The sequence below is a fragment of the Thunnus albacares genome, chromosome 19, assembly GCF_914725855.1.
Source record: "Thunnus albacares chromosome 19, fThuAlb1.1, whole genome shotgun sequence".
Classification (NCBI taxonomy): domain Eukaryota; kingdom Metazoa; phylum Chordata; class Actinopteri; order Scombriformes; family Scombridae; genus Thunnus; species Thunnus albacares.
Genome location: NC_058124.1, coordinates 9,164,027 through 9,181,306, shown reverse-complemented (window position 1 = coordinate 9,181,306; position 17,280 = coordinate 9,164,027). Strand labels below are relative to the sequence as shown.

Genomic DNA, 17,280 nt, shown 5'->3' with positions numbered 1-17,280 from the left:
TGCTTGTCTCCTTTGTGGCTCAGCTTTGACCCTACTCAACCTTGCGTGTGCTTATTAAGATGTAAATTCAAATTGTTAGTCTGGACTGCTATCAGTGTTTGTGAAATGCATTGGGGTACTAAGAGGTGGATTGAAGAGAAGATAGGGAGTAAGCAGGATTTAGGGATGAGAGCTGTTCCAGGAATTCAATAGTTCTCCAATGGAGGTGTCCCCTGACTCATCTATATCAGGCAGAAAATGAAGTGTAATTGATCCCTGGGGTGGGTGGTTCAAGAGAAAAGAATACATCTTTCCTGTCAGCTAGCTGACTTGGAAATGCTGTTGCCATGGCCCTGAATTGAGGAAAATTAACTTGATTTCTTGGCTTGTTGTATACTGTATCTGTACTGTATCTACTCACTTGGGATGGTTTAGGATTCTTCCCAGAGGACCAAGGCCATCCCTCACTGGATCCGAACAGAGACAGCGCTGATTGGGAATGAACTCCCCTTATAGATTTTCGCTCCAAATAAAGTGGCTCATTCCCTCCGAATGGCCATGACCCCAACACAATTAACCTGGCAATTTGTCACTTTCAAGGGCATCCACTGGGAGTTTGGGGAAATTGGCCAACTCGTCATCATCCTTCATTCCCTGATCGGTAATGGAGGAGAGGAGAGATGATAGACATGATTTACCATATCCTATACTATACATTACCTCTCTCTCCTCATCCCCTCCTCTCTTTTCCTTCCACTCATTCTTCATCCCGCTTCTCAAAATTATCTCCACATTTTGCTTAGATATGTTTACTCCATCATATGCAGGTGTCACTCATCACTACACTGATGTCTGAGTCCTAAGTCACATCTTTTACTTAAGAATCACTGTATACCCTCCTTTACTAGCCTGTTAATCACTACTGCAATGACTGCATGTGGAAGCAAAGCAGTGTGGGTCCTCCCAACTGGATGAATGAAAATACCATTGATTTCCTATGGAGGCACAGTGCCAGGCCCAGTGCACAGGCACACAGGGTAGATCAGGTGTTAATGAATATCAATGTTAATCTAATGAAGGAGCAGAAAAAAGCAGGGAAGAAAAGCAAGCTAGAAGCAGACTGTGGAGCGAGATGAGCTTTCAAAAGTTACTTGAGTTAAAATACTGTAAAATTAAACATACACTAAAAAGAGTTTATTCTTTTAATCTCAATGTAGAAGTTATTAGTTAAAAGACCAAAGTTATTGTCAAAGTATTATTATAATAAACAAATTTCCACTAGTGTAGGAGGTTTTTAATGTAATGTAACTTGTTATCTTTCACAGTCCTAATAACAAACCATAGTTTTCCTTGGCAACTATTCCTTTAGACAAACACAGAGGAGCTTTTACTTTATCACAGCCATTCTTGTTTGGCCTTATCCCTCTATATAGGAGCGATTATCAGGGCGACAGGGTGAAGCCTGTCGTCTCAACACACAACAGGTCAAAGCAGACTGTCCTCCCCTTGCTCTGCAACCATTGTTAATTCTCTCTTATTTTACACCATTGATCTCCTGCCTCCCAGCCCAAACATCCAGCTCTTTGTGGAGCTGTTAAGCTGCTCCACTACCGGACTTTCTGCCCTCTTGTTGCAAGCCTGATATTGATCCCCAGCTCCCTCTGAACTGCCGACTGGGGGGGAAAAAAAGAAGCAAAGGTGAGGTACTTGGTACAAAGAATGAAGAGACTGTCCTCCCAAGAAAAACAAGAGCATCAGGTGTTTTCACAAATACCCGAAAATGACATATGTTTATGTTCAAGAAACAAAGCCCTCTAGTGGCCATAGTATGACTCTTGTCCACAGGGAGCAAAGCAGGAAGTAGAGTGACTTTATTATAGGAATGACAAAATAAACAGAAAGATGATGTTGGGATAGAGGGATAGGTCAAGAAAACACTGGACTATGAGAGACTGCTATTTGTTTCCTGTTTTCTACTGACAGTCAACTACAGCGTCTTTTAACCATGACCGTAATTGGTCCCTAACCAAGTGGTTATTATTGTAACCATGATGACAAAGGTCCCCTAACTTTAAAAAAGTAGTAATTTCAACCCAAACCATTATGTTTCCCCACACTTAACCAACTACTTATTTTAACCCAAACCATGATTATTCCCTACCATAAACAGGTTGCTTTTGTGCCTAAACCAAACCAAAACTTAACCATAGCAGTGTAAGGTCAGAAAACACTCTAGTTTTTTGAAACAGCCATGTCTCCCTGTTTCCCTTGGAGGACTTGTTTAGAATGAAACAATAATTCTAATGATATAATGAAGAACATTAGTGTCATTTACAGTTATAGTCAATTTATCTCTCTCCACATTCACATTTCCTTTGATTATTTTGTAATCCATGCTCTATTGTGTCCAATTGCTTCTTCTTTTTTTTTTTTTAAATGTACAACATTGTTAAATCTACTATCAAATAACTGCTGGCCTAGCAAAGACCCCCAAACAAGAATACATGGATGTGACATTTTTTGATGACACCTGACCCAATTTTCTAATGAGTCCGCCAAACTTTGCTCGATGGTGCTATGGTGTTCAAAAACTCTGCAGGGTACCTTTAATTTTCTCCCAGCCTCAGAGATGAATTCAACAATATGAATTTGGCTGGCAGTGCCTCTTCATCCTTGACTTCTTTTTAAAGCTTTGGAAACAAGTTAGCTGGATTTTGTGGATTTTGAGAATTTGTTTGTGAAGCTGCTCTTTTCAAGACTTAACCTTCATGCTCAATTTTCTTGTCCTCATTTTATTCATCTTGAGCCCTATAAGTACAACATTTACAACACATAGACAATAGGCACAAACTAATAAATAATTGGATAAACAATAAACACTACTATTAAACAAAGCTGCCCTTTTACAGACTATAAAGGAGACAAGCAAGTCTTTGTGGGAGTCAGCAACCCCAGGGAGCCATCCATCCCCTCACCCATCCCTTTTTTACCTGCTTATTAAGCTCAAAGCTGCCCACACATCATTCTGCAAGGTCCTTCAGCTCCTCCTAGGAGACAACCAAGCACTTCCAGGTCAGCTGCAAGGTGTCCTCTCTCCAGTGTGTCCTGGGCCTGCCCTGGGATCTCAGTGGGGAGCCTTAATTACTATCTCATTTAGCTTCTCTCACTGTAGAGGTGTAACAACTCAGTGCCCAATAGGGGTGGGCTGATTACATCATAGGTTGAGCAGAAACCATAAAATTAACACCCCAACTAATTAAGATGTGTTATTTTTTCTAGGTGGCAGAAAAAGCGCATACTGCTGCTAAAGGTAGCTATGTAATTTTGGCTGCTTGTATGCCTACATGTAAAAGTTAATTTACTGTAAATGTATTAATTTACAAATGGTTTTATCTGAACATGTCTGCATTGCAAGAAGATGAGTAAAAACATCATGGTATTACAGTAGATAACAAGAAAAAACATATGGTAATCAGTTTGAAGCAGTATCTACAGGCACAATTTGTAATATATTACTACTAAGGGCCCTATTTTAACTGTGTAACTGACAAGCACAATGTGGTAAGTTTTGGGTGCACAGACAGTGTTGGCATCTCCATGTGCACCTGGTATTTTGGTTCATCTATGTGCAGCAGTGCAAAGTACAGAAGGGCTGTGTGAAAGTGAATATTGATCAGCAGGTGTGGTGATTATTAAATACTCTCACAGCCAGTCACATCACCGCTCTCAAAGCTCTGTAACAGCTGAGCCAATCACACTTAAGCAGGATAACAACAGCTCAACAAACCTCAACAAACAGAAAGCTTTTCTTCAGGAATTGTCTGGACGGTTCAGAGCACCATGACATGAACACACATGACCACAAATCTGCAGCAAAAGACAGATGGAGTAGGGTTTTTTTTCATCAGTTAATTACTATAAAAGTAATAGCAATAAAAAATATATATATTTGGTGAAGCCTTTTATATGATTGCATCTGACCGACGCTATTTCAGCCATAATTTTATGTATCTCACCTCGGACACGGTCCCATAGTTTAGTAATTAATGTTACACAACAGTGTTTGCACCGTAATGTGTTTCAAAAATAAAATCTGAGATGCTACTTTTGCTAAAAAGAAAGTTGGAAAAGAGACTATGATGAGTCCTGCTAACCTGACGTCTCCTTCATAAAAAGGAAGAACATCAAGTTATAACAGATCTGTCTGATGTGTGCAGAGTGTGGTTATTCTGTAGCATCCTGGCATCATCAGGCGTTTTAATGAAATGAACAGACTTGCGCAACAGCACTGTGCTCTGGCGCAGCATTTTTCTAATGAGAGGCTGCGGATTTATCAACATATCAGTCCTGCTGCCTTCAGATGCTGCAGGGATTTAATGAACTGAAGAAGAGGCTTTTCATACAGTGTAAAGCAGCTGTGGACAACAGATAGGCTACTGTAAGAATCACCCACATTCAATTATAGATCAACAGATGAACTAACTTTCCTGCTGCAACCATATTAAATGTTATTTTCTGTGATGATTTTGGTTGGAGAGTGTTTAATTGAAATAACTTGCTCTAGTGAAAGAATAATACAATAAAGTATACTAAATGTTAGTATGCTACAGCACACTAAAGTGTACTTGTGTCAAGACTATTAAATAGTGTACATAAAGTGCACTAAAATGGAATAACACCTAAATGGTATTAGTAGTAGTAGTGGTTATAGTAGTAAGTTGTACAAAGTTTCAGGCAGCTTGGCAGTTTCAGGGATAGTGCGGAGGAAGAGACAGAGACATGCAATGAAGGTCCCTGGCTGGAATTGAACCAGGGACGCCTGTATCCAAGTCATGTTAAGTTACTGCTGATGCAAACCCAACATTTCCTGCTTTACTGCTTCAAATTAAAAGCTTTTAAATGACTAAATAATGAGAGACTTTTATTGTGAAGAATTTACAGGAAATTAATGTGTTCCTGTCTGTGGGAGCACTGCTGTTCATTGTGCATCCATGAAAATAGGGCCCTAGGAGTCTAGAGCCATGCTAGTGGCTCTGTGAGGCTGCACAGTGAGCTATGACAATGACAATTCTAACATAGCAGGTAGTCTAATGTTTACCATATTATCATGATCTTAGTTTAGCATGCTAGCATGTTAACATTTGTTATTTAGCACTGAACACAAAGAACAGCTGAGGCTGATGGAAATGTCATCAGTTTTTCTTTTTTTTTTTTCTTTTGTTGATAAACCAAAGTATTGGACAATCACTTTTTGTGTTACATGAAAGGTTGAGGGTAACCAAAGTCAACAGGCTCCATCCTCAGTGGACTGTTAATGTAATTTCATGGCAACCCAGCCAATATTTGTTGAAATATTTTAGTCTGAACATTGAGTGGTGGAAAGACAGACTGGCATTGCAGAGACACTGCTAGAGTGGCTGAAAACAACACTGACTCTGCTATAGCTGTCAAATTAACTGACAGCTATTTTAATACAGTGACTCACACCAGCCAAAAACTGAACCCCACACATACAGGATTAATGTGAGTTGCCTATCACAGTGGAAAATGTTCAGTCAGGAACCAGTCCTTGAAAGCAATCTAACAAAATGGTATCAGTATCAAAGCCTACACTGACATCTAACATAATCAAAATGCAGCACACACATCTACCGCTAAAAGAAGGTTGTCGGTCATTTTGAAGAGGGCAGACTCTGCGCTATCAAGTGCCCTAAAACCAGATTAGAATTCCTCAAAGATATTACTTTGACTCAGAACAGACTGTAATTAGGTTGAGACAACTTCTTCTAAAATCTTGGGTAAAAAATGTTAGTTTAGAGATCAACCCAGACTGTGCAGAAGACAATAGGTCCAGCCTCAGTACGGATAAGGTTAGCAGGTGAATCTGTTATTCTGAGAGGCACCACAGAATTGTTGGTTTATAGAGATGGGAGCCAGCTACTACTCCCTGATATATCAGCCTTGAATCCTTCATACTGTGGGATATTTCTTATATACACTCATACTGTATTTAGCACAGTAACAGTTTGTGCTGCAAATCTTTGTTTGCTGTGAAGCTATAGTTCCCAAAGCAGCACAACTTTGACTCAATGAACTATAAGCACCAGCTTGGCACACTACAGGTAACAGCCTCCCTCAGTGCTTTCTTTTGCAAAGATTCAATCCATCCATCCACCTGTCCATCTTTCCCTCCCTCTCAACTACTCACCCCCCTCACTGTTACCCTTGCCACATTGCCCACCCACCCTTCACCTATCTTCCACAGCCTTTGGAAACAGTTTGTGGGAGAAAAAAAACATTGGATTTGACTCAGCCAAAGCTCTCCGGCTGAGGGAGTCAATAATTCTATTTCTCTACTCTTAGCACACCCGGACCCCCCTCACACCTACTTCCCCCATCCCTCGTCCACATGCCTGCATTATCCTAAGCCAAAGCATCCGAGGTGTGTAACATAAGCCTCTGCAGTGCGCATCATGTTTCATAAAGAGATAAGGGCCACTAAAAATACCCATCGTGTGTGGAGAGATAGCCAAGCATTAGGAGAGGTATCTACAGCGAGCAGCCAGCAAAGCACAGTCTCCTCTAATTCCAGCCACAGACATCTAAGAAAAAGGAAGCAGGATCCCTAGACCTAGCCAAAGATACTCTATTATACAGAAACAGATTGAATATATTCATAGCTAAAATCGCTCTGTGTGGATACATTATAATTATTAATCTGCTCTAAAAACCAGGAGGAAAAATGTCTCCACAAAATGATATCCTTAGTACATATCATGTTGTGATACATAGTGTAAGTAAAATGTATGTAAACGCTCAGAAATTTTATCCGAAATACATAAGTAAGTGCATACATGAGCACATTGTTTCCAAAGAAATCCAGGCCGATTTAAATAAAGATCGGGTCCATTTAGATCATTTAGAGTTGATAAAAAAAAAGTTTCCTGCAGTAATCTGAAAATGGAAATTGAGTTTGATCTCTCTCTTTTTTCACCGCAGAGCTGCACACATTATCTTCACCATAGATTGATCCCTGTTTAAGATTGATCCTACCTGCCTAAGCTGTTAAACGCATTATCGCCTCTCATTACGAGTAAAGTCAGCCCTCATGCAAGTCTATATCCAGGGTGTTGTACATTTTATCTTGTATAGCTTTAACACCCTGCATAGGGATCAAACCTTAATAAAAGAATAAGTGTGTCAACAAGTTTCCTGCTGCTTCATCACATCATAGATCCTGTTGCTAAACAGAAGTTGTCCTCTGTCCCCCTCTGTATGCTCAAGGCTGGGCACAGCATGGGGAGTCTGTTTGTACTGCTGTTTTTATCCATGCACACAGAGTACCAGGAATACAGCTGTGAGCACACACATAGCCAAACTAATTGTGGTGTCTGTTGTCACGCTAACTCTTGGGGCTGCAGCTTGTACGCACATAACCTCAAGTTACATGTAGCTTATTAGACAAAGACTGTGATTGAAGAAAGGCAGATCGGCAATGTTTTCATTTTAAGCAAGAGTTGTCTCTCTAGCCATATATTGCCCCCACACACAGTCTAGTGCTCATTCTGATCTCTGCAGACATTAAAACTTTTTACATGCCCACAGGGCTTAATTTGTGCTGGATCCTGCCAAAACAGGATCCGGGACCTCCCACATTGGGACCAATTGGGACCGACACCTATTTGATTGGACCTGGTACCTCCTTTGTCACTATCAAAGTCTGCAAATAAATTTTGTATAACATTTTATGTTATCTGTTCTGTCATTCTTTTATTCCCTAGTGAAGTCACTCGTAAATCGCTTGTTTGCCTATTTTGGATGAATTTCAAATCTGATCTTTTTTTAAAAGAGAGAGAGATGTCAGTCACTACAGTCACAGTGACACCTGAAGCATGTGAGTTTTGTGCATGTCACGTGAGCTAATGTTACTGAGATTTGAATTAGGATACCCTCAGCAACAAGGAGGAAACTGCCTGATAAAATGTCAAAAAGACAATCAAATTTGCTGAATTTCTTCAAAGCAGTAGATCAGTCGGACCCTTGGCAGGCCAAAGCTGTTTTGGCATATCAACAGGTTGGCAAGGAATAGGAGTTAATTAATTTAAGAAGTAGGGAAAAGGAGGCTGAGGGCTCTATGGATGTTTTGTAAGCTGTTTTGGAAAAATAAACAGAAAGGTAAGCACACATTTTTATTACTATTCTCTGCTGTGTAGTGTTGATGATTGATTAGAAGGGTGATGAATGATGAGTATGATGATGATGATGATTAATGCATCAGGCAAGCCCTACATATATCGGTAGATGCACTGCATGCTGGCAAGTGCTTTTTTGTGCCATATTTTGGCATATGATTACTGTAAGCCTCACAGCTAGTGAGAACTTGTAAATCTCATCTTTGTGTGCATGATATGTGCATGTGTAGCCTACTCTGAGCTTGATTGTCACATCAGATGCAATTATTCTGATAATACAGGCTAGCTGCATTACACATCGCTTTGTTTGTGATGACAGTTATGTTTTGTTTTAACAGCTAGCGCCTGGGAGTTTTCCAATGTGTTCCAGGCACTGTGGATTTTTTGATGTACTCTGTGACTTTTTCTCTCCCCCTGACCCACCCGCCTGTGTTCCAGGACCTCCTGATTTACAAATTAAACACTACATGGCCATACAGTTGGAATAACGAGATCGAGAGAGGTAGCTAAAGAGAGAGAATAAGCTGGCTTAACTTTGAGGAGTATCAGGAGGGCTGAAAATAATGAGAAGCATTTATTCGTACCAAGTGAATAACAAGACTTACCAGCAAGTTTCTCCTCCAACTCCTCATAGCCTTCTTAGCCCTTATGCGGGCAAATTCAGCCCTACATTAAAAACACATCAAAGTTCTTACAAGTGGCTTGACCCTCAGAGTTATCAGCGGTGATCAATTATTCAGTGTCAAACAGTGAGTGAGTGCTGATGGAGCCGAAGAATTTTTACTTTAAAAAGTTTCATCCTCTCAGCAAAAAATCTGTCTAATTTCTAGGTAGCATGATGTGAAATATTTGTCAGGACAATTTTGAAACAGTTTGACAAAGTCACATTCCCCAGCAACACTGTGGTATATTTCATTTGAATTCATATTACTTCATCTTGTTTTTCATCCTCTTCCTTTTTAACTTCCACAATTTTTTTCTCTTCTTCATGTTTTTCCATTTCCCTCTCCACTTCCAATTTTTCTTCATCTTCTTTCACTTCAACTTCCTCTTCCACAATTATTTTAATTTTTTCAATTCTTCCATTTCCTTTTTCTTCTCCATTTCAACTTCTTACCTACTCCACTTCATGTTCTTTGTCATCATCTTCCACTTTTACATGTTATTTTTTTCTTCCACCTACTCTTCAACTTTTTTCTTCCACTTTATTTTCTTCCTATCACATTTCCATTTCCACTTCTTCTTCCTCTTTTACTCCAACTTCATCTTCCACCCCTCTTCTTTTCTTCCAGTTCCAATTACCATTTTTCTGTCTTCCTCCACTTCAACTTCTTCCTGTCTCACTTATTGATTTTCTTTTCTTCATCCACTTCATCTTCCCTCTTCTTCCACTTAAACTTCTAATTCTTCATTTCCACTTCCTTTTCCATTTCTTCAACCCACTCCACTTTATGTTCTTTGTCTTCATCTTCCACTTTTACCTATTACTTTTCTTCTTCCTCCTCCACTTCTTCCACTTCAACCTCTTCTTCTTCCATATACATTTCCATTTTCACTTCTTCACCCCATTTTACTCCATTTTACTTCGTCTTCCACTCCTCTTACTTTCTTCTAATTTCACATCATTTTTCTTGCTCTTCTTCCTCCACTTCCACTTCTTCTTAGTTATTCGTTATTCATTAATTTATGACCTTACATATAGTACTTACACCTACAGTGTTCTTCATCCACATCAAAGTCACAAGGATCATAATTAAAACAGATAAAACATGTTCCATTCTATCTCTCCAAATCACATACACACTGAACTGCTGCGTTCTTGTGATAATATTTCTGCCTTCACACTTTGCTTACCCCATTCTGCTTATAAAGTTGAGGATTGATTACAAATTATACAGTTCCGGATGGCACAAACAAGACACAGACCTCAGTTTGACAGGAAACAGATTACAACTGCCAGAGAAAACACTTGGACCATTTCCAGTTCCTTCGGATCTTCTCCAGACCTTCACCATTTGGATTTCTATCAAGCCAGAGTGGGTGTCGAGTCATCTTTTGCCCCTCATCTTACCTGGGATATGGATGGAAAAAGATTACTGCAGATACACTCATCCAGCCTGCCCCACCAGTCCAACATTGCATTTCTCAGTGTGATTAAATGGGAGACATTCACACCCGATTTGTTAATTAATCAAAACGCTACCTTGCGGGATACAGAGGTTGTATTAATCACATTTTGGGGAAATTCATGTTGGCTTGCATAAAGCTCAAATGGGCATGCATTACAGATTAGTCTTCTGGTGAAGGTGCCTCACCAGAGACCCATCGCATTATATTACCCCAGTCACAAGATCTGAACTGAGAAAGAATGAGAGAGAGACTTTCTGTCTATTGGTGGCGATGACAAGTTATACAGCGAATACAGATGATGAACTTAGAATATCAACCAAAGATCTATGAATGAGTTTTTGAAAAGCAAAATCAATTTAAGATACAATAAATGGAGTCAGAGATATGAAACCTGCTGATTTGTGAACTTTTCTCATCGCCCTGTCCTCTTTGAAGTGATTGAAATGAATTGTAATCAACTGTGGAAAAGCAGCACCTTGCTTGTTAGGAATACTGTTTAAGGCTTTTGAAATTCCCACAGAGGGGAGTGGAGGTGGGGGATTGTTGGCCATCTTGTTTTCCCCTCCTTTGTCATCTAATTTGTCTCATAACTACAAGGTTTTATAACAGTCATTAGAAGGTAAATCCCCTTGGCTCAACTTGCCACAGTAAAGCACTGGCATTCAGGGCTTGATAAATGGACACTCAACACTGGTTATTATGATGAATGGGAATTTCACAGTGGTAACAGTGCCAGGTGTGGGAGAAAAAAAACAACAAAAAAAAAAACTCAGAGAAATTCCTCCCAAAAGTGCTGCCAATGGCAAATTGGAAACCAATGCCTATAGGGTCAGATGACATTCACAGTACTGGCTTTTATTGGATTGTTGGGCTTGCTTGAAGTTAGGCCAGGGTGTAGAGAGATGCTTTGACAAAACAGAAGAGAACAGAATTCCTTTATTGTCATTGCACAGAGTACAATGAAATTGAGTAGCAATCCTGACAATGCATTTACATATAATAAACAACAACTAAAAATAGAAAAGATTTCAAACTAAACTAATTTAAGGTGCTAAATATATAAATAAAATATATATAGGCCTATTTGCTGTAACCTATAAAACAAGATATGAAACAATACAATAAAAAAAAGAAAAATTATTAGTAGCTGAAAGTCAGTGTCAGTGTTTGGCAGTGTCCAGTTCTCATATGACTCTGGGGTAGAAGCGGTTCTTAAGTCTGTTTGTCTGTGATTTGATGGACTTGAAATGTCTACCAGAGGGCAGCAGGTCAAACAGATGATGTCCAGCGTGGGATGGATCTTTCAGTATGTTGGCTGCTCTACTGAAGCAGTGAGAGCTGAATAAGTCAAAAGAGGGAGTGAACAGCTGACGATCTTCTCAATGGTATTGATGACCCTCTGGGCTCTCCCGTCCGCTGCTGAGCAGGCTTACCATGCAGAGATAGAGTACGCCAGCACACTCTCGATGGAGCAGTGCTAGAAAGACACCAGCAGCTTCTCCTGTTGGTTGGTTTTCCTGAGGATCCTAAGGAAGTGGAGATGCTGCTGTGCCTTCTTGACTACTGCTGTGGTGTTGGTAGTCCAGGAGAGATCTTCAGCGATGTGTGCACCCAGGAACCTGAAAACAGGGACCCTTTCCACACAGTCCCTGTTAATGTATAGTGGATCGGGGTCTGCACTGTTCTTTCGGAAGTCTATTATGGGTTCCCTTGTTTTTTAAGGAGTTCAGGATGAGACTATTCTCTGAACACCATGCTGTCAATCTTTGGACTTCTTCTCTGTACACTATCTCTTCTCCCCCTGACATAAGTCCAACCAGTCATGTCATCTGCGAATTTGATTATGATGTTGGTAGAATGGGTGCAGCACAGTCATGAGTGTAGAAGGTGTAGAGAATGGGGCTCAACGCACAGCCCTGTGGGGAGCCGGTGCTGAGTGTAACAGTGAAGGAGAGGTGGGGGCCTTGTCTGGGAGTGGTTAGTCAGAAAGACCTTGATCCAATGGCAGGTAGGTTGGGAAAGTCCTTAGTCATTAAGTTTAGTGACCAGTCTGCCCGGGGTGACAGTGTTAAAGGCAGAGCTGAAGTCCATGAAAAGCATCTTAACATAGCTTTCCAGGTGTTCAAGGTGGGTCAGTGCAGTGTGAACAGCAGTGGCGATGTCATTCTCCATAGACTTGTTCACTCTGTAGGCAAACTGGTGTTGGTTGAAGGTGGGCTGGAAGCTGGCTTTGATGTGCTGCCAGCCTCCCACCCACATTCGACCTTCCATTTCCCAAAAAAGTTATAAAAATAGTCCAATACCTCTCCAGCCAGGTGGGATAAGAGAGTCAATAAACAGATCGGCCGTTACCATGGTGAACGCAGATTAGTGAGGGTCTATGGTCGTTTAACCATCAGTACAGGTTGCTGGGCCTTGTGCTACAGACATGGATGCAGCCAACCAATACATTACAGCAACTGTATCATCATTAGAGAAGTACATGAAAGAGAGAGGAAGAGAGAGAGGGTGGGGATGACGATGCAGACTACACTGGGTGTCTGATCAATGGGGGATATCAAGCAGTGGAGAGAGAGAGAGAGAGAAATAGAGAGGGGGAATGAGCTAAAGGGAGTGGAGGAATGCAGAGGCGAGGGAGGTACACTATAGGCCAATTTAATCACAACCATCTCGGCTGGATAATAAGAGAGGAGCGAGAGAATATAAATAGTGAGTGAGAGACTAATGGAACTCATTTTAGGAGAGTATTTAACCTATTTCAGAGAGAATCCAGGGTAATCAATTAAAAGTGCTTTTAGCCTGGGCGTCAGCTCTAATTACTCTTCAAATGTGATCATTCTCTGACGTGCTACCTTAGTCCTAGAAATAGATATAATATTAGCTACATTAAAATTTTTTGGCTTTTATGGACTTAACCATAGAGCAAGAGCCAGATAAATGCCAGCCAGCAATACTGGAAATACCTCATCAACTTTGGCTATACATGGTCACTCTCTTATTTTTATTTATTTATTTATTTATTTTTGTGGTGTTTTTGCACCTCATGTCTACTGACAGGACATTTTTAAGTCAAGTAATAGTGACTTATAGGAAGCAAGATTTGCAGTAATCTCAAAAACTTAGTCAGCATCAGTTTTATACAACAGGTACAGGGATTACAAAGTATGTTCAATAAATTCAGGCTCTCAGGGCTACCTGGCTTCAGTAAACCTGACATTGATTATCCTGATAACCAATATCATGCATAAAACATCACTATAGCTGTTAATCACTTGCCCTTTTATTAAAAAAACAGTACTTTTGTACATGTCATGACAAAGTCCTGTGAGAATGATGACCTTTTTTTCCAGTCAATTGAATGGTCAGTAGGCAGCTGTTTACATTTTTCAATACTTTTCAATCCTTTAAACCAAAAAAAGTCATATTGCAGGATTTTGCATTTCCCAAATCTTCAGCTACCAATGGGGGTGGTAAGTAAAATGTTAACACAGCAATAGTCATAATGGATCAAAATGAGAATAACACCCAGGTTGACAAAGACCATAATTTTCCTATAACTAATGAAGTTCAGCTGCCTTTGAATTACTGCTACATGTCCTATAACCTGAATGACTGATAATCTTCAGAAACATGTCAACATTTCTATACTGACATTTGACATTCTTATAATAAACCCTGTAAATGTATGATCTTTGAATGTGATTATACAGTAATAGTGTTTGATAGCACTCATCATCACTCCTGTGAGCAGTAATTGAACCTAAAAGCTTAAAATAAATAGGGATTGAAAATCCAAAAGCTACTGATTGCCATAACAGCTGGTTGAGTGGCAGTCCTGACATGACAGGTGACCTGTGGGTGCTCTGACAGTCTAAAATCCTTCTCCCTCAGAAACCCTGTCAGCAGCCTGTTAAACCTTAAACAGGTGTTCAGTCAATATGTGCCCACAGTCCCCAGGACACTAAGGGGGTCTGTTAGAGCAACAGCGCCTGTCTAGCAGTGAGCCTATTTGTTTGACAGTCAACCCAACACTAATACACTGCTCTGAATCACTCTCAGAAGGGGAGAGGCATACAAAAGGCTGGAGGGCATACTCAAGAAAACATACACTCACCGGCCACTTCATTAGGTACACCTGTGCAATCTAATGCAATCCAACACAACAGCTCTGCCAAAAATTTTACTTTTATGAAGCTTTTTTTTTCAGTTTTTGTTGACATTGTCGGAAAGGTGATAATTCTACTTTATGATTATTATTGAGGTCGTAGTGGGTGGTGGTGGTGTATCGGAGTGCATTATATGGAAAAGTGTTATTTTGCCCCCCTCATGTATGTTAATGGAGTGGACTAAATATTAGGAACACCATTCAATATAATGCACCCAGTGCACCACCACCACCCACTACGACCTCAATAATAAACATAAAGTAGAATTATCACCTTTCTGACAATGTCAACAAAAACTGAAAATGTATAAGCTTCATAAAAGTAGAATTAATGGCAGAGCTGTTGTATTGGATGGCATTAGATTGCACAGGTGTACCTAATGAAGTCTCCAGTGGGTGTATAGTCTCAGTGAGACTGTGCGTAATGTGACTGTTACAGAAACATGTGTACCAGCATAGAAATGTGCACACTCAAACATACAGGCCTACATACATTAACATGGTAACAACACATAATGTGTAGATGCTACAAAAACATCATGTTCTGATTCCCAATTAGATGGAGAAAAAAAGGAAACAGAACAGGAGCTTTGATTTTGAGCTTTTACCTTCGTAAAGATCCCTGTCATCTGATAGATGCAAACATAGAAATCACTGAGATTGCCCTCCCAAGAAAAACAACAAAATCATTTCAAAATCATTTCAGCAAGTGCCGCTATGGGCCAGATCTTCTGGTATTTTACATCTTTCATACAAACTGAGAAGGGAGAATCTTACATTCTGTCACACAAGACATGAATAGACAGCACGAGTATCCACTAAAACACAACTAATTTCACTGCCATTCAGTGTGAGAAGTGAAGCTCAATGACGTACAAGCATCTTCTTGAGTGCCCATTACGAAGCTGAGATGTGGAAAATCAGGCCCAGTGACAGGAATATATCTGTCACAACTCACATGCTAATGCATGCAACAGGGTTCTTGTCAGCTCTAGAAACATGTATTCACCAAGATTATTGATGCGCACACTTTGCATCCTTGCAATTTTCTTATTTCCAAATATGGTGTCATACTGCTGGTCTGTATTTTCATGTTTACTATTCCTTCTTGAAATGCATCAACACTGTTTTGTCATTTTTGGATGCAAGAGCAGCCAACGGGAAGAATAAAGCAGTGTATACAGTCTGACAAAGGAGAAAGGGTAAAATAATGTTGTGTGTTGTGTGGCTAATAAGTTAATGCAAAGCAGCTGTGCAGACAGGTGAGCGCATCAGGTGATTCTACAAAGTGTAACAATTCTATCAGGGCATCTAGTGTGCAGGCATGGTATGACAGGGTCTGAAATGATACAAGCACAAGCTGAGTACACAAGAATACACAGAGAAGTAAGAAGGAGAGTTAAAGACAGGTATGTTGTTGGAAGATGTTCAACGGAAGAAGAGGTACAGAGGTGTAGGATGGAATGCCAAGACAAGATGAGCACCAATACTATCTCAGAAGCACCTCTGCACCAATCATTATTGTGGACATTTCTTTCTACACAGAAATAAAAGAAAAATAAGTACTTTATCAGAAATCAGGATTACAAAAGAGTTCTTTGACAAAGAGTAAGAAATTGCCAAGAACCATTTGCTTGTATTGGATATATCAAGAACACATGTTTAGAATTGGTTTCATTTATTAATACTCTTTGTGACCCTTATTGTGAAGTTGAAACATGTATTCCTTCAGTAACACTTCATAAATGCAACAGAATGCTAAACAAGCATTACTTAACCATAATTAACCATTTATCAATGCTCTTTGTGACCCTTGTGAATTTGAATCAATCACACAGCTATTAAACATTAGTGAAACATCTCCAACTGGAAATCAATTATTCATCATGACAACCATCTGTTATCAACACGATTCATTTAAAAAGATGAAGACTTTATGCGGCATTAATACATGTTTCAAGATGGTTGAGTAATGCTTTTTCAGCATTCATGCATTTATGAAGTGTTACTTAAGGGATACATGTTTTCAACTTTACAATAAGGGTCACAGAGAGCATTAATAAATGGTTAATTATGGTTAAGTAATGCTTATACACTATAACATGCACTATAATTCATAGGTTAGGCTATAAGTATTATGAAGATAAAGGAATAAGCAAACCATGGAGTGTGTCCAATGATCTCAACCTTTACCAAAAGTAAGTCATAAGTTGGAAGATGGGCAAGTAAGTGGACAGTCATTACCCTTAAATAAACATTCATAAAAACAGTTTTCTCTTCATGAAATGGCTTAGCTGTGAACTTCATGACATACATGTTAGTTAACATCTTTATCAACCGTTTACTAATATTAGTTAGTACCTTAATTAACACGTAAACCCTCAATAAATGTTAATAAAAGACATTTGTTAACAGTTACTTAATGCTTATTAATGTATTAATTAACTGTTAGTTAATGCTCTTTACTGTATTAACTAATGTTAATAGCATCATTATAAACTATTAAATAATGTATAAATGAATACTTTAGTTAACATGAACACCATTAGTAAATGATTACTAGACACATTAGTTAACTTTTAATTAACTGTTAGTTAATGCTTATTACTGCATTAACTAATGTTAATGTACCCTTATTGTAAAGTGTTAACCTTCTTTTTTAAAAACATTAAATCCCTTTGGCTTTGGGTCAACTTATTCTCACTTTTCCTTAAACAGATTCAAGAGAACAACCATAGCTGCAGACTCACAGCTCCTCTCACCCATCCCACTGGATGAGCACTCTGTGACTCAGAGATGGCTCGACAGATGGAT

The 17,280-nt window shown here is 39.4% G+C and overlaps 1 long non-coding RNA gene across 2 annotated transcripts in view; it reads right to left on the bottom strand.

Annotated features, from left to right (window-relative positions):
- Window positions 1–4,370, bottom strand: part of LOC122970483 — a 93,468-nt gene extending 89,098 nt beyond the window's left edge. For both annotated transcript variants that reach the window (XR_006399214.1, XR_006399215.1), the window contains exon 1: window positions 401–4,370. This is a non-coding gene — a long non-coding RNA (uncharacterized LOC122970483). The remainder of the gene's footprint in view (window positions 1–400) is intronic.
- Between the last annotated feature and the right edge of the window lie 12,910 nt (window positions 4,371–17,280).